The 18574-nt window shown below is 51.2% G+C and overlaps 1 protein-coding gene and 1 pseudogene across 2 annotated transcripts in view; one reads left to right on the forward strand and one right to left on the reverse strand.

The window, feature by feature from the left end:
- The window catches only part of LOC146182156 (TBC1 domain family member 2B-like), a 150336-nt gene that overhangs the window by 84934 nt on the left and 46828 nt on the right, over window positions 1–18574 (reverse strand). The window lies entirely within an intron of this gene.
- The window catches only part of LOC146182157 (uncharacterized), a 115650-nt pseudogene that overhangs the window by 79652 nt on the left and 17424 nt on the right, over window positions 1–18574 (forward strand). The window contains exon 2 of the transcript XR_014700338.1: window positions 11081–11195. The product of XR_014700338.1 is annotated as an uncharacterized LOC146182157 (transcript). The remainder of the gene's footprint in view (window positions 1–11080; window positions 11196–18574) is intronic.

Consider the following 18574-nt stretch of genomic DNA (forward strand, 5'->3'; position numbering starts at 1 on the left):
AAAGTGCCGCAGCGCCACGTGGCGGCGTCCCGTGCGCGCTTCCCTTTGAACTGATCCGTTTAAGGCAAACACACGTCGTAACGCCGAACAGCCGTAGTGGCTTTCTCCCATTCGTGTTATTCGTATGCGCTGTATCAACACGGGCACGAAACGGAGGACGGACCAGGCAGACACGTCCCGCCAAACCTTCCCGAAAACGCTCGTCGTCCGGGATCGCGAATCGATCAAAGTCTAGAACGGATTCCTGCTATTCCATCCAGATCCTTTTTTTTTTTTTTTCGTTACGCCTCTTGACTGGCTTGTGTCATTTTCTCCTTTCCCTCCCCGTGTTCCTCGCGTCACCTTCTCAATATATTTTTCTTCGGCTGCTTTGGAACTGAGCTTCTTTCGCGCTCCAATCCTTTCCTTCAAGTCTTCGCTAACGCAATTTTATTTTCCGTTTTTGTTTCATTCTTTCCACATTCGCTTGCTCTTTGGAAAGCGCCCGCGACCCCTTTCTCCATCTCGGAAAGAGACTCGTCACCATGGCAACCTTAATGGCCGGCCTTGGTCCGCGCCATGCTCGACATACATCCTCGTTTTGACTTTTCCTGTCCCCCCCTCCCCCTTTCACCGCGACGCATGCCGCCGCCCCTCACCCCACCGCATTTCCTCCTTTCCACTCCGCACTCACTCCTGTCAGCCCTTAACTACATCACGCCGCATCCATGGGTGCAACAATGAAAACAAAAACAAAATATAAAAGCTATAGTCGTGGCACAAGCACGTCGATGGATGGCGCAAACCTAGGAGCCTGCGCTAGAACGGATCAACGTCGCCATGCCGAGCCAAGCCAAGTAGAGATCCTCTATACACCGAGTAAACCAGAGTGCCGTCCACCTGCCTCCTTCCCTTGTACTCTGCCGGATTCGGGATTATTTCGACGCTTCCCAAGCTTCCAAAGCCGGGAAAGTAAAATAAAACAACAGGAATGAATACACTGTAAAGTTGAACGCGCAAGTGCGCATAGAGCCTCCGTCCCTGTTGAGCCGTGGTCACCGCCATCCCTCGTCCAACGATTCCTCCCCAATATCCTGTTTTCCAAAGCTTACCGCGAGCTTTCTCTTCTGCATCGACAACGCCGCGGTGCTTAAAATCCTCCATCGCGCGTATCCTATTTGCGCTGCGCGGACCCGCTCGGTACAAGCGCCCCAACACGCGCACACAGCTCCCACCGTCCGATGTTCCGCGTACCGGAGGTTCCCACTTCATCCCCGCTCTCTCTCAATCCTGTGCTCTCCGGTGTTCTGTTCTACACTTGAAATTCCTTTTCTTGTGTTATAAAACATCCACAGCCGCCTAGCTCCTCTTTAGCAGTTTATCTGAACGGAAGCTCATTACCTCCTTGCCAAAGCCCGACGCTATTCCTATATTTTTTCTTGCCCCCTCTCCCCCTACGCGGAAGCTCGTCTTGTCGATCAGCGAACTAACCTCACAGAGGAGGCCTCCTTCACGTGAACAACCCACATCTCCGCTCTTGCATGAGTTTTGTTCTGCCGTCTAGAGTTACTAGCGGCTACGGCTCATTCGGGCCATAGTGAGCTTCCTTCTTTCCCCAGATTTCCCCACCAAACTTGACCCCACCCCCATCTTGTTCGACCCTATCGCTCGCTCCCTCGCGTTCCTCGATTGTCGTCCTGAGAGTCGCCGCCCTCGACGAACTATACAGTAGCGACATCCCTTCCCCATTTCCCCAATCTCACTTCCCTACGGTCCCCTCCAGGCAGCGGCGTACTCATTAAGGTCTCGCGCGCGGCCTTAGCCGCGGCGGTCCGGGCCGTGAGGTGGTTGCCGCGGCTACGCGACGACGACGGTGGAGCCGAGGCGGTCCTTGCATGCTTACGAGGACACGTTTCCGTGGCACTAACTTCCTCTTGCGCCGCTTCTCTATCCTCTTCTCCCGCTTTTCACTTCCTCTTCTTCCCTTTCCGTCCAAGCTTTATCTTCGCGCTCCCTCCAAGCCATACGAGCAGTCATTAAGCGTGACGAGGGCGCGCAAGGAGACTGGATGATAGAGCAAAGAGGGACGGAAAGAAGCGGTATACGTGAGCGAGCGAGGAACAAAAAAGAGGAAACGAGATCATCGTGCCACTCTATTTTCATTTTGCCGTTTTTTTATTCATCCCTATCACTGTGCCACCGCCAGTCTTCCTTGTTCCGCGTAGGATGGCGTAGTGGCTAACTTACCCAACCTTTTTTCCCCCTGCCGGTCTCTTTGTGGGAATGCATGCCTCAGATAAAGATAACCGTTCTTGCGCGTGCAGTGTAACGATAATGGGACAGACCGCTTAGCAGACGCGGCGGCGGCGCATCCTGCGGTGGTCCGCGCCTTTCATCGTTCTCCCCCCTTCATTCTCCGCAGCGCTGTAAGGATGATCGCCACTATAACCTAGCCCGAGAGCACTATTGTAGAAAGCGTTGTGTGTGTGTGTGTGTGTGGGGGGGGGGGGGGGGGGTCTTGTGCATAGCAGGAGTAACATCACGACGGCGTTCTCTGTAGAATGGCCGGCGTTTATTCTTAGTTAATCGAGCTCGCTGGTGCCTGCTAACGAGCTACGACTGTTTCTCTCTTTGTGTGGCTTGCTCTCCCTCTTTTCCGTCTTATTTTTATTATTACTATTTTTATATTTAACGCTGAGGCTGAGACGTGCCTCTGTGACGCCTTGTGTTTCAACAAGGTGTGGCGTTGAGTGCGTTGGTTCTTGGGGAGAGTGGGGCTAGTGAAAGTATAGACTCCCTTAATGCCTTCAACTTGAAGGTCCAGCTCAACGCGAAGCTCCACAGGAGGGAGCGCTGCTGTCCATGTTAGTTAGACGTCGCGGTTGATGTTTTTCTTCCTCGTGCATAATGACGCAAAGCTTCGCAGCAGGTCGCCACGAGGTGCATATACATAAAGCCCCGCTTTACATATACACATACACAAACTTATATGCATAAAAGCTCACTATAACCCGAACCGCTGACGATGCGCGTCTTTCTTAAAATCCGGCCTGGACTCGCTTCTCTAAGCATGGGCTTTCAAAACTCCTCTCTCTGCCGCGCTCCGGGTACATGACGGCACGATCGCTTTCGAAAAGGGTATGACGACGCATTAGGCCACGCTCGCTTCCGGACAGCGCCGAGCCGAGCGGCCCACTCCAACCTGCCCATTGCAACACAGGTCGCTGCTGTGCGATGTTAGAGGCGGCTTCGGCAGGATGGAGGGAGGCCATCCGTGCGCTTTTGCAGGTCCGGCCCGGGTAAGCGATTTTAATGTGCTTGCAATAATGCGGCCTCTCGCAACCCCCGTTGGGAGCCTTCGGATGCCCGAGGAGAAGGAAGGCAGGACGTCGGCTTGCAAAACGCTGAGCGCGCTCTCTCTGAGACGAAGCGCTGCGCGTCCTGTGTACTACAGAGCGGCGAGACGATATTTGCGCAGTCTGCAGAAGTACTGTAGAAAACGCTAAACACGTTCCGAGAATACCTTGGCAGTTTCCCATTTGCTGATGGCATTACGTTGCGGAATAATTGTGGGCTCGAATTGCAAATCATGAATGACCTAGGCAGGGAAGGTACAATAAAGGGTCTAAAAAACGAATATGAAGAAAAAATATTTATGTGCAGCAATCTCGAAGTAAAAAAGTTTGCAATATGCAGCGAAGCGTTGCTACGGGAGGATTTCTACCTGCGACAAGTAGTTACAGTAAATCCAGACCACGCGAATGGAATACTGTAACCACAACAACACTGGGGCGAACATGGCCGTCGAGGTTAATCACGCTACGAGGCTGACTTCATTTTTGCGAGGCTATTTAGCGAGGAGACACGTGGTTTAGCGAGCTCGCGTAGCAAAATGCTAATCACCGCCTGTTAGATCCGGCGAGACGCAAGCGCTTAATGCAACGTATTAACAGCGAACAGCGGTTACTTGGGTGTCAAGAAGATAACGCTGCGAGTCATAAAAACGGTGCACCTCACATCAGCGTTCGGTATGGTCGGTCGTTAGTCTGCATGAGGCGTGTGCGCATCAGTAATGCAATATCCGGCGCGAGCATCTTTCTTTTTTTTTTTTTTTCTTGTATAGCGCTCATTTCGCCCCATTCAAGTAAGTCTATGCTGTCCCCGCACACAGCAATTGCAGCTATAACACGTGTACAATGTTCCGTTTGTTTACGAGACAGAAGGCGTTTGAACGACTATCGACTTCACGCCGTACGCTGTTTCTTTGCCCAAAACTCTCTCTCTCTCTCCCTCCCCCCCCCCCCCCCCCACACACACACACACACACACACACACACACACACACACACACACACACACACACACACACCACACACACACACACACACACACACACACACACACACACACACACACACACACACACACACACACACACACACACACACACACACACACACACACACACATTTACTATTATGTGGGGACAAAACGAATCACGCCCGAGGCTTCGGCTTCTCGACTTGCGATCTTTTTCGGAACAAGAAAGTCACTCTGTTGAGCGTGTGTGCTCCGAGAGAGGGCGCCAGCCATATACGAAAACCCCGATGGGAAATGACTCATTTCTCCATACGGGTTTCGACCGTCCGCTTTCTTGCCACTGGCTCGCTTGTTTGCTTGCTGGCGTTTCCCAGAGTGTCTCCGGGGCTGAGTGGATGTCGCGTTGTTGTTGCTTCTGTCAGCCTGCCAATGCTTCTGCCGATCAGCCATTTTACTCTTGGGACCGTCTTTGCCCGTGCTGGCGGGGAAACCTTGTTCCGCGTCTTCTTCTTTGCCAATTTCTCTTATTTTTCTTCGCCTAATCCGCGTCTGATTCCAAGACGTCTTTCTTTTTTCTTCGGCAATAACAGTCCCTTTTTGCTGAATTCGTTCTTTTTTTCTTTCTTCCACGTCACATAGGAACAAGGTGACAGGAAGCGGACCACGAAGCATACAAGTTGGATGACATTGACTTCTAGTATCCGTCTTTCAATTTCGAAGTCGTAAATTAAATGTCACAGGTACGGTCGCCAGAAAAATTACCAAAATACAACGCCGAGCATAGCGGCCTCATTTGTCCTTTCGTTTTTCGAAACGTGAGGTTTCTATCTCTCTCTCTCACACACACACACACGCGCGCACGCAAAAAAAAATGGAAAAAAATTGCTGCTCTTCATCGCGAAACAATCGTAGTGATGCTGACTGCAAGTACTCGCAAGGCAATACGAGCTCCAGGTTGATATAAGTGAAGAGGAGTTTTCCTTGGCTAGCGGGGTTGTGTGAGAAATTTACTCCGTGCGCGCAATTACAACGCTGGCGTTTTAGCAACCGCCTTATCTTGGCTTCCGGGAACGAGCTGACCGCGGAGCCATTTGCATGCACGAACCCGCCGAGTGACTGAGAGTGGGCGACCGCCGCCGCCACCGTGTGCGTGTGCAGAGTGCCTGGTTTCTTGTTTCGAATCTTCCGACGGTGGCTGTGCGGAAGCGTTTTTTTTTTTTTCTTTAATATCTTACGATTAGAATGGGGCGGGCATAGCGACGCACGCGTTCACCTGTCTGCGCTAGCGCCGGTCCGGCGCTGATCTCCCTTTTGACCAGCAAACCTTATACCCTCTTTACACGGCCGGCTTAACCACGGTTACGCTTAACCGAGGTTACCGAACTTAACCACGGTTAACCGCCAATCGCGGTTAGTTGTGCTTACACAGCTCGCCGCCGTTCTCGGTTACGGCCGCCATTACCCATAAAGTACAACCGAAGCGACGCGGTGATCTGCGGAACGAAGCAGCATTTACAAATATTTTATTTATAATGTAGTTTCCGGAGTGTCGTCCGGCAAGGCGTCAACAAAGCGGTGAAGCCCCGCACGGTGGCAGCACCTTGTTGACCATCGTAAACGCCGCCGCGTTGGCCCTTCCTCCCGCAGACCGTTCGCGAACAACACGGCGGTTCGCTAGCGCCGACGTCAGAAACAAAGCGTGCTAAAATTATTGGCATCTGGAATACTGAGCCAAATATCAGAATTGAATCACTCCTGATCACTGACGAGCGGCAAATTGCTGGCAAGACCGATAACCGCGATACTAACAAGTTTCTGTTCAAGACAGCTGCCGCCGGTACATTGCGGCTCACCGTTCTACTTATACTAGCTCTGCGATTAATGTATCGCCAAAGTTTATCGTATCGTTATTTTACGGCGGCAGAATAGGATTCGCAGTAAAGATGTTTCATGAGTACACCATTTCGACAGCGTTGGTCAGTTCCAAAGCGCCGACCGCCGCGGCTTCGAAGAGAAATAATTTAGGCCTATCGACGACTAGGGGGTTACGCACCCCGCTGTAGTTCGCCGCGCTCGCTCGCTTCACCGCCGCGGTAAGTGTAACGTACCTCAGCCTGCTCGCAGCATCCCGCACTGGAAGCGTTTGCGAACTTGTGCGCTTTCATTATAAAGCTAAGACCGCGCATTTTTTGACGTTCCGCGCTCAGCACCAAGCCGCACAAACGATACTGCAAACACAGGACGGGGTTTCAGTACGCAGACGCTTGGCTGTAGGCCGTAACCGAAGACGCCGGGCGGCACAGTAGACACCGGATATTCAATACGGGCAAACGAGTACACTGCTGAAGCAGACACGCTCGTACGTCTCGCGCACTCGAGTGCCGACGAGCAGCTTCCGTGAACAGACGCCGCCATAACCTCGGTTAACGACGCAAACCGAGGTCGCCAAACTCGGTTTGAGATAACCACGGTTAGGGGTGTAACTATGGTTCGGTCTGCCGTGCAAACGGGCTAACCACGGTTTCGCGTAACCGCAGTTACGCTAACCGTGGTTAACTCCGCCCGTGTAAAGAGGGTATTAGCCTTATCTTTTGACGGAGTCTGGGTTAATCAAAACGACCTTGGGCACCTTTGACAACATTGCTTCAGGCGCAGCTGCATCTAGTTCCCGGTCTGGTCAACCATTCTTGTTGTTATCGCCTCAAAATTTCGGTGTCGTGCAAGCTTGCACTTGAAACAACCATATGCAGGCAAAAAAATACAAAAAAAAAATACATTGAGCAAGGAATGCAGTGTTGCTTCAGTACCATTTCGTTACGTTCCCTCCCGAACCAGAAGCCGGATTGCGCGACGATCACATCATAAAAGTTGTCACAAACACTTCAATAAGTCCCTATTGGCTGACACGTCCGTCAGTCAGAAACGCCCAATGGGAACTGGGCTAGCTGATCGGTTTGTGACAGTTTCTGTGATATTCGGAAGCGTTAATGTTTAATATTTGCGCGACTGCCTATATCCCAGTTTTTTCGCGTTGTACTTTGGTTTTGTCGCTAGCAGTCTGCGCTTGGTAGTGTGCGTACTTACACTGTATACACAAAACAACAAACCCGCCGAGGTGGTGCAGTGACCACGACGCTCGACAACTGTGTCCAAGGATACGGGATCGCATCCCGGCCGCGGCGGCTGCTTTTCCGTGGAGGCGAAAAGCAAGGCGCCCGTGTGCTGGGCATTGTCTGTGCACGTTAAATAACCCCAGGTGGTCGAAATTTGCGGAGCCCTCCACTACGGCGTCTCTCATAGCCTAAATCGCGTTGGGACGTTAAACCCCATAAACCATAAAAACACAAAAGAACAAAACAGCGCCAGCAACGGAGAACACCTCCCTGGGGGACGATGCCATGGAATGCTGCATGGTATACAGTCTATAAAACCGGCGCTTGGCCATATTTGCCTGTTGTATGAAGGCTTAGGACAGTTTTTGCGAGCAGCTTATAAAATTTTCAGAGGACGTATCCGTAGCGTGTACAGGTGCTGCGCTTAACGAGATTAGTCGTCCAGGTAACGGAGCTGCGAACGCGGGGTTCCGCTTCCGCGGCGCGCACGAGAGATCAGTGTTTAATGCAAGCGTATACGCTGCGAGCTCGCGGGGCCACAGAACGCAAGATTGCAGTGAAACGGAAGCAAGCGGCGGTTTGCTTCCGGTTCCGGTTCGGCGCGTCTCGGCGCGAGCGTCCGCGTCGCGTTGCAGTAAACACGGCCCGTCGCTGTGTATCGGTTAATTGAATCAGAGCAGCTTCGGCCAACGAGAGCTCACCTCCAACCTCCCCCCCCCCCCCCACCCCCCGCCCCCCTCCCCCTTCCTTACAACCGGTATCGGCGAACCGTATCGAAACAACGCTTGTTTGACTGAGACAGAAAACAGAGCGCGTGCACGTGGTGCGGCTTTTCCTTTCTACATTCATCACTCCTTCTGTTCTTTCTCGGGGGCCACAACTTTTTCTCTAGGTCAAGAGTCACGAGTTTCGAACGACGTCTATTGGAGGAGGCAGTAATTGGGATCGAGAGCATGGTTATAGCACGCAGCTCAACAGCGCGGATGGAAGGAGACCGCGGTACCGAAATTCATAGGACCGTAACTCATACTCCTGTGAGGAAGAGCGGGAGAGTGAGCGGTAAGGATGAGTGAAGAATGTTTGCGAGACTAAGTGCGTGGACAAGTGCGTTGTTCTATGAACCTTTTTGCGATCTTTGTGTATCGTAAGTGGATGTGGGAACTTTATACGTTCGGAAAAAGAAAAGTACTGGCAAACCAAACCAAGCCAACTAGAGAAAAGAAAAAGCGGCAGCTCTCTCTCTCTCTCTCTCTCTCTCTCTCTCTCTCTCTCTCTCTCTCTCTCTCTCTCTCTCTCTCTCTCTCTCTCTCTCTCTCTCTCTCACACACACACACACACACACACACACACACACACACACACACACACACACACACACACACACACACACACACACACACACACACACACACACACACACACACACACACACTCAAACACCGATGCACCCACCCACCTACATTCACCCACTCGCACAGGCGCTCTCTCACACACGCATACGCACTCTCACGTGCACAAAACTCTCTCTCGCGCGCCCCCCCCCCCCCCCTTCCCAAACACACATACACACATACACGCGCGCGCGTATGTACGCAGCTTCTGCATCATTTCTTTCATTCCGGAAATTTCCGGAGTCCTCCACTACGGCGTCTCTCATAGCCTGAGTTGCTTTGGGACGTTAAACCCCACAAACCAACCAACCAACGTTTCTTTCATTTCTTCATTTAATGCATTTTGTATGCTCGCGATGTATCGAAGCAAGCTCTCGCTTGCAGTGCCCGGCACGCTGCTTCTCCACTTTGCATACGAAGGGTGCTGTACGTTGCTCGTACAAGAAAAACCGCCGGCGCCTCGACATCTCCTTTTGTGTTCAGCGCGAGCGTTAAAGGAGCTTGAGACCTTTAAGGACGCGCGCGTGCTTCGCTGTTAGCGGTCTCGCACACACAGTACATCGTGTCTTTCCCTTGCACAAGGAAGCGTCGTCGTGCAGCAAGCAGATTCGCAGACGGCGGTTCTTTTCCTTTTCCCCCATTCGCGGCCCGCTTAATTTGCTTCTGCGCGGCGCGTTTAGTGTAAACCTCGCAGTCGAGACACTAACACGCTCCGTGCACTGTCGGCGAGCGCACGTACTGCTCCGGGTCACTCTCAAAAGCGCTCCGATGAAAAGGATGGGAAACAGAATCACCGCCGTTCGGAAGGAGAAAAAAGAAAAAACCGAAAGAGGGAGAACGGCACGACTCGGGAATGCCAGTTTTGTAAACAGGTGCATATTTCTTTTCGTCTGCATGCACTGAGGGAAGATGTGTGCTCGCGAGATAACATGGATTAGCAATCGACTCGGCTCGGCTTTCGGCCTTACGTGCACCGGCTGCCGCCATTGCGCTCCCGCACTGACTGCGAAAGCGTAAGCCGAGCGAGTGTGCCTTTCTTTCTGCCTTCTTTATCTATCTCGTTGTTGATTACAGTATACGCTCCGGGCGCAGAGAGCGCTCGCAAATGCGACTGCCCTGCGTCTGCAGAGAACGGCTTCTCTGCTCCGTCCAATTTTCGGTATATAGCGTGCGGTGAGACGTTTTTTTTTTTTTTTTCCTTCTTCTTCTTCTTTCTGTAGGGGTTGAAACTTGAAGTACGCTTCAATACTTTCGTTACCCCCTCCCCCTCTTCCTCCTTCCTTTTTTTTTTTTCTTAATTTTGATACGCGGTGCTTCTGAACTCGAGGTACATGTATGGAAAACACTACTATCAATACAACCAGTGAATGCAGATCCAACATGAACGTCGTCCATCTACAAGCTGAAAAATACGGCAAAGTGCGTCAGTACCAAACACGATTGGCGCTTCAGGCTCCAGTCTTTCAGCCGGCGAATGTCAGCTAGCTAAATTTGGAAGCAGTTGCTGCTGATTTTTATTATTTTTTTTCCATGATGAGAGGGAAATCAGAACGCCTGGATGCCAACCACTGAGTAATTCAGTGTTGTTAGTACTCGAGTCACGTAAAATGCAAAAAAAAAAAGGGAGGGGGGGGGGGGGCGGGTTTGCCGGTGGCGGAAGGTCGCGCGACAGCTTCGTTGGCCCGCGAGCGACAAGCGTCGGTCGGCACCTAGTGTTCACACAGGCGTGCGACTCGCTTCACAACCCTCTCTTCGAATGAGATTTGAACGAAGGGAGTACTTTCGCCCCTTTTCGGCCCCTTTCGTCTACTACTTACGCTTGGGGTCGATTATTTCGGACTTCTTTCAGTTGTGGATATGTACAATTATTTCAGCTAACCATATGCAGGGCTGTTCGGCAGCGAGAAGCGTTCTGGTTCGACGAAGACTGAAGCGCCGGTGGTGGTCGCGCCTTTGTTTACTGTCTCGCGAATTAACAGATCACGAAATCGCCTCATGCCCGAACGTCGAGCGCATGGCGAAGAATACGAGTACAACGGCGACTTAGTAGACTTCATTCTCGCAGTGATCCTTGGCATAGTGCGCAACAACTGCGTGCGCAGCAAGTCGTATATACGTCAACATGCACAATAGTTTGTTATCCGATCGCGTCTGATTTGCTAAACGAAGCTTATGCTCTACGCGGGTACTGACGGTACCTTTCTGATGATAGTGCACAATTAAGTGAACATTTCTTTGCAACTCATTTCTTTTTCTCTCTCCCCCTTTTCTGTACAGAAGCACCGCTCCGAGGAAGAAGGCGCACAGTGAGCTGGAAGGCAGTGAGACCTGGCGCAAGCTTCACAAGTCTAACAAGCACAGCAAGGAGCGCTTCCACCATCACGAGAAGCACGTGAGTACAGATGGGCACTATACTATCGGAAGGCGGAGGCGTACTAGTTCACCGGAAGCCTCCTACGCTGCCTAGTGGCCACACCGAGGGCTTTAGCCACACCTTCCCCCTCCCCTGCCACTGCGCATGCATCTCCGGTGTGCCAAATCTACTATCACTGCGCGGCTGCTACGTGCATACGTTATTAGCTTACGCTGATCGGGGTATAAAGTAGCAGAGCCTTCGGACACTGAAGCTAACATTTAAAGGGAACTAAGGACGAATTAAAGTTGATCATCTGCTTGGACCGAATATTTAGATCTCCAGAATTGTACAGAAACTTTTAGTTCAGCTTTACCGCTGACCGCCACCGCCTACCGCTACCGCGCGAGCGTCAGTACGCATGCGCAGATCATCCTGACGACACCAGATGGCGCCACGTACCCATCAAATGACAGTAGGCTCGGCACGCAGGGACCGATCGGCGCGTGCTACGCTGGCGGCATGAGGTAGCGGTAGACGACCGCGGTAAAACTGTCTCTAATAAATAAATAACGTTGGTTGGTCTGTATCGATAGGTAATCGTCGTCGAACTCGGAAGGATATGGAAATAGGCGTTATCACTCGGAACGGAGCTGTTATAAGCCCGTCAGATCGGGGAAAAAAAAAAACATACAGGTGCGCCGTCAGCGGCCGACCTCACGATATAATTAAAACGCGTAGACGAAATTTTTATAGGGCTCGCCGAAACCAGAGGTTATAGGCTAACTTCGCAACGGTGACTGTGCAGTTCTCCTTTTTGGCATATTACAACTCTGATCCAGTGACGGGGAAAATTTTATCAAATGAAGAGTTCTCTGCAGCAATACTATAAGTGAGTCTTCTTCCTGTCAGACACACGTCAACATGCCAGACAGTACGCCTTCTACGATGTGCAGGCGTGCTCCTTCGCGTCTGCTTGATCATGTTCGGCCGTCTGACTCTGTGTGGACCTCGCAAGACGCCTGTATTAAAAGCAGCAGGGTTGTCAGCGCGGAATGTTCCAGTCGTAACATAAATATACATTCGCCCGCATAACATTTTCCTAACAAGGCACTACACTGTAGGACACTTATCCATGCAAACGACCTTCCCTTTTTTTGGCTCTCTCTCCTAGCGATGCATGATCGCAATAACGAAAGCTCAAGCCTGTAGCCGCTTGAACAGATTCAGTTATAGGGTTCATAAACATGCACGTATACCTTTTTCCACGGCACTTTCGTGCGTAGACCTTACCCCTTCTATTTTGCTTCTCAACACGCACATTCAATTTTTAACAGCAGGCGACTGTCATGGCTAAAGAACTTGGTTGAAAGAAAAAAAGACTGGTGGGAGCACGGCCTCAAGTGGCCAACCTTTGGAAGTTGGGAACAACTCGAGTGGGTCCCACGTAGTACATCCCTGCCGCGAGTCGGCCGTGGTCATGTGAAGAGGTCGTCAGGCGGGGCCGACCTACGCCTTTTTTTTTCCCCAGCCAGACTTGAGAACTTCTATGCGGCGTCCCTAACGAGCTTACTTCTCCTTTTATTCCTTCCCTCCCTTTTATTCCCCACTGGTCGAAGTGAAAGATTGACGCCGCGGCATAAATAAGCGCTGCTATCGTAATTACAAAGAAACCGGAGCGCACCCTCAGTGCGCATGCGCAAATCGTCTTGGGGGCGGTAGGCAGCTCCACTTGCCCGTCATCTGCTTGCATGGGGGCAGATACGTGGGTGCACGCTGTAGCGGCGTTAAGCAGTATGACGGCAAGCAGTAGCTGCGGCGGTAAGCGCTATGCTGCAAGTCTCTATTGATATTCAGTTCTACTCAGAATCACGGAGCGTGTGGCCCAACAAACAACGGGATCATTAAGCCCGGTGTGCCGCATCCGAAAATCCGTTTCGGAAGTCGCCTATTTCATCACGGTCGGCTCCTTTAAACGCATGCGGCGGCGAAATGCAGCCTGCCCGGCTTACTTTTGCGTGCATCCGTAGCATTGGGTGCACCACTCGAGATTCGCATATACACTTGGTGCGAAATGTATTTCCGCGGGCTACAGTAGGCGTCGCAACGGAGGCCTCTCGGTTGTCAGACTTGTAATCAGCATACCTCATTTTCTTCGGCGTACGAACTTCGGGTTGAGCATGCGTGGGTTTGTATTTCGCTTTCCTCATTGAGGTACGGTGACCCTTCGTCCAGAAATCTAAGCCCGCCATGTCGGGAGGGGCGGTAGATGTTTTCTAAACAGGAGCTTCTTATCGCACGAGATCTCATGCCGAAAATGCGACAGGACGTTTGCTGTGCACGGGGTGGTGGCCTGTTGCGTACAGCCCTGGCGCCAGACTTTCAAGACTGGCGCCAGACAACAGGCGCTTCTGTGTCGAGTGAAAGTACGTCCACGTCGACCGACGAAAATGGCCTTTAAGGAGAACTTCTCGCGTTGTACCGCTAAGAATTGCTGTCTTCGAGGCGAAGCACTTCACATAGTTTCTGGTGTCGCGGCTCACGAACGTACTCTCAATGCAAAACAGTATCGAGGTACAATGTTTCGAAAACGGTTTCGCAAGGGTTTCGCGATTCCAGTCTTGCCTAAGACGCAACACGCGCCCGCAACGACACCGTGTGGATGGTGTGCCTCACTTTTTCCTTCTCTATTTTTCTTGCGATGGACAAAAACATAGAAGGAATTCCCGAGTGTAAAAATTCAGCACGCTTACCCAGCGTCTGAGTGCGTGAGCGTTCGTCCTGCCCCCACTCGGCGGTTTTACGCAGTTTGTTTGCGCAGCGCGCGACGACGACCCGGCAGAAAGCAGTTCGTCCACCCGCCTCCAGACGCTGCGATAAGATAAATTTCGCCGGATGACAGCAGCTGCGGAGAAGTCTGCGAAACCGCCGAATGCGTTTCGTGCGCTGTGAAGTCTTCCAGACAGCGCCCTTTCGTGATGAAAAAAGAAAATGGAAAGGAGACTGCGAATTCATGATACATATGCGCCCTTTGGAGCGAACGACCAGGCATAAACTAGACAAGGCTGAGAGTGGATGAGATATTGAGAAGAATGTAAGAAACAAATGATACACATGTATATTGCGCGGCCATATCCTGGTCTTGTGTGTCGTTGTAAAAAGAGAAAAAAAGTGACAGCAGCCAGACGATTCAAGAGCATATACTGTTGGTTATATGGCGCTGGAGGTCCGGTCTTTACTTCGTTTACAATGCTCCAGCGAATACTCTGTGTGCACTGTCATCGTAAGAAAGCCGAGCTTCTGTGTTGAATACTGATATGTGCTGGAAGCTTGAATGGTCTTGTTAAGATTGTGGAATGCAAGGCTTATGTGAAGGGACAGAAATAAAGCACCCGTACTATACACCCCTGTTTTTCTACCCCGGCCGTTACCAAATCTGAGAAGGTAGCCTTAACCTAACTCCCGTCATAGTATCATGGACGGGTGTGGTGGCCTAACTTTCTAATGGTATAGAGATCTCGACTCTGCGAGCTTGACATATACCTACGCTGCGTCCCTGACGTCAGCGATCGCATATAGTCGAGCTTGCAGAGGAAAACCCGGGTAGCCAATTGGCTATTAGCCAAATGTGTTAAGGCTATAACCTCAGAGCACTATAGACCTCATCTGTTTAGGGTGTATTGACGAACGTGTTCTGCGTTGCCCTAAACAGCGAATTACGCGAAATAGAAATAGCCTACAAATTGAGCATAGTGTATCGCTGCTCTCTCTCTCTCTCTCTCTCTGTGGAAGGGGGGGGGGGGGGGGATGTGTGGGCGTCAGGGCGCTCCAACGCGGTGCGTGCACTGTTGCAACTAGGTTGTTTTCACACCAACGCCTTCATATGTTCGCCCTGTCATTTCTAGGAACGCACATGATAGATTTCATTTTCTTTCTCCCAAAGAAATGTGGTCGCTTGCAGGGATGCCCCGTTCGCTGGCAACACGTCCGTCTCAACTCGCGTTTGTTCCCATTCCGCCGAGCCACGCCTTTTCGGCGTGGCGCATTTATCACGGCGTCGGGAGAGAGTTCCTGAATGACACTGAGATATGCGCATCGCAAAGAAGCAGCCCTCCTTGCCGTTGAACCTTGCGCACACAGAAAAAAAGAAATCAGAAAAAAAAATGCAGGAACCGAAATGAAATCGACAGAACGCCAGAGTCGCATCGCAGGGAAGTAAGTATGAGAAATGGTAAGTGCCTCTAGGAAAGGAACTAAACTATACACATGGCGCTTGCCTTCGAGTCCCCCCCCCCCCCCCTAACCCCCTGCTACTCTTAAACAAAATATAAGGTCACAATAAGGGCAGACTTGAAGCTCCATAGCTCCACATATAGACGTATAGACCCATAGCTCCTGATTGGAGCTATGGGTCTGTATGTATATACATATTGGCGTCCGAGCAGGCCAAACCCGCGCGCAACGGCCTCTCTTCAGGCAGGTTTTATACAGATGGACGATCACCCACGTCAGATTCGTTGAAAACAGGGCCTATGCGCGAAGTTTGGTAAAAAAAAAAAGCAAGAAAAAGCGCGTAGCCGTGGAGTGCGCATCGACAGATGCTGTCCGTATGGTATAAGAACTGCGACAAAATGGGAAAACAGCGACGAATTGAGCCGTATTTCAGCGAAGCCGTTCCGCGTGGTTCCGCAGCATCATAGGCGGTTTCTGCGCGCGGCCGTCTCATTTCCGGCCCGCCGGCAAATGTGTTTCAATCAAGCGTGGGGCACGCGCGTGAGAAAGACGCCACCAGTATATAAGGCTATACACTTTCGCGATGCGAAATGGAGTCGTATCGATGATTTACTGAGGTATGCCTATATGGACGTGGTCTGTAGCGAGGTATAGTTCGGCCACGGTCTGGGACTACTTTTCGGCGCGGAGGAGTGCGCGAGGCGTGCAATTCTTCTAAGCATAACAATTTTGGAATAAAAAAAAAAAAAGGGAAGAAACGCCGATTTGCGATGACGTCATGAAGCGGCGCCTCAAATACGCCACAAGAGTGCCGCAGAACTTGCGGCAACGCATTTCTCACTTTAGTATTGAAAAGGAAGGGGGAGAGAGAGAGAGAGAGAGAGTGTAACAAAGTTTCTACACACGTGCGTGTAAACAGTCGCCCATGGAATGGCGCACTATATATGTATAAACACGGAATACGCCAGCGCCTTGAGTGCTGTGCTATATAGTACGTGCTTGGTACGGATGCAAGCTCTCGCACATTGCCTCCTTCAGCTCCGTGGAGCGTGTGCGCGTGCGTGCGTGCTGAAAGAGAGAGAGAGTTTCTACAGTAGCTGGAGCAGCCTTTCCTCATCTACATACACTCACACAACACGCCACGGAAACAAGGCAGCCACACACACGAGAGAAGCAAGTGGAGCGTGGCGCAATTCTGCATTCTCGATATCCCGACTCCCTCCTCCATCCTTCCTTGCCTTGTACTCCAATCTGCGGCAACGACAGTGTGGTGGAGGTGCGGCGGATCCACCTTGGTTGTGTGTGAGGTATAGCGCCTTCGTATTCCGATCACGTCGTGCCTATTTCCGGACGAAAAAGAATGCTTCTTCTCATCGTATACTCAGCTCGGCCTTTTATACGTGGGAATTGGCTCTCTTTTCAACAGCCTTCCTCCATCCCGTATCTTCCATTGTCTGCCTCTTTCCCGCCAGTTTTTTTTCCTCTTTTTCGTCGTTTTTTTCTGTTTCTCTGTTTCACTCGTGCGCCCCCTTTCTTCAACCAAAGGCGTCGGTGGCGGCAACTGTGGCGCGGCGCATTTGGCCGGTTGCATCCGATCCGGAGCCGATATCACCGTAGACGCAGAGAGCATTGCTGCCGCCTTTCTTTTCTTTTTCTTTTGTCGCGCGCGTTAGCTATACGGGCTTCGCGGCCGCTTGTTTTCCTTTTTTCTTTCTTTCTTTTTTTTCTTTTTTTTTTTTTGTTTGTCGTTGTTTCGACAACCGACTAAGGTCATTTTTCTTACTTATGCACAGCGATTACCGGCGTGAAAGCACCGGCGTTGAGGAGAACTGCCTGCTGAAAGTTCAGTGGGATTCGGCGGGTGGGTGTTGCGCGTTGCGGCCAGCTGCCGTAAATCTCCGAGACCAAGAGGACAACCACCGAAATCTTCCTCGACGAGAACTAAGGAGGGTACTTCGCAGCTTGAAGAGTTTCTTCGCTTGCAACCTACTTAATTACTACCTCTGAAGTCACAGCCGTTATCTCTGATACCGTCGATTTTTTGATAGCCATAGTCGTCAGGCCAACTCTGACTGCCATTTCGCCGTCGCGCTGTCTTTTGAGCGAGCGAGATTAATCGACCACAAGCGATTCAAGTACAGGTCGTGTTCGACAAGTAATGGTTCAGGCACAGCTGAGCGCCGAGAAAAAGTGCGTCGCGAAAAAGCTTGCTATTCTGCTGACGGGCAGCATTTCACATGCGGGCCAGAGAGAGAGGCCAATGTGGCACACGTTCGGAGCAAGACGCTATAAAAAAAAATAATAATGAGAGGATAATTCCTGCAGTATACCACCATTAGAGCTAAAGTGCGCTGTGCTTCACGTAACTGCAGCCCAACAGCGCACTTAGCGATGATACATTTTCTCTCTCTCTCTCATGCTTGCCCTGCGTTATTTCCTCACCACCGCACTCCAAACACTTATTGCACTTGTCATTGTTTTGGTGTTTTGACAACTAAACAAGGGAGAGTGCAATAACGCTGGGCTGGCATGAAGAGAGAGAGTACGCTACACTCAATCTGCGGCACGTCTTTATTCGGCGCTTCTACAGATCTAACCTATACTCACAAGTGGACGTTCAATGCTATTGTTGAGGCTGCAGGTAGCTCACTATGTGCGCGCGTCGGTTTATTAACTATGGATGATTACCAACTCGCCTAGCAAAGTATCTTGGCTAGATGGCGACTGCTCGTCGATTGTCTCTTACGTTTCCTTCACCTCGGTTAATTCTTCTTTTCGCCTTCCCTCTGGAAATCTAACGAGACCATGCTACAATCCATGCCTTGCTCCCAGCAGACTCAATATTGGGTACATGAAACACGATGTTTGATGTAGACCCAATGTCAGACGGAGGCAGCTATAGGACCGCAGGTATAGAGTAGCTAGCTGCGAGGCCTTGAACCGAGTGATGCCCGTCCGTCCTTGGCCGCGCAAGCTCCCAACCGGTCACGCCGCCTTTGTCGGCGACGTGTATATAAATAACAGAAGAAAAAAAAAAAAGAAATCTCTGATCGGTTTGTACAGCGGCGCGTTTCACCCGCGCAAATCCCCTGTCAAGAGGGAGTTCCCGTTGCGTCAGGCCCGATCGAATTGGCCGGATTACCCGCACTGACCCTCCGCAGCGGTCGAAGCGTTCCGCGCGCCTA

This window comes from Amblyomma maculatum, chromosome 8, assembly GCF_055883805.1.
Source record: "Amblyomma maculatum isolate TAMU_Amacu chromosome 8, ASM5588380v1, whole genome shotgun sequence".
Classification (NCBI taxonomy): Eukaryota; Metazoa; Arthropoda; class Arachnida; order Ixodida; family Ixodidae; genus Amblyomma; species Amblyomma maculatum.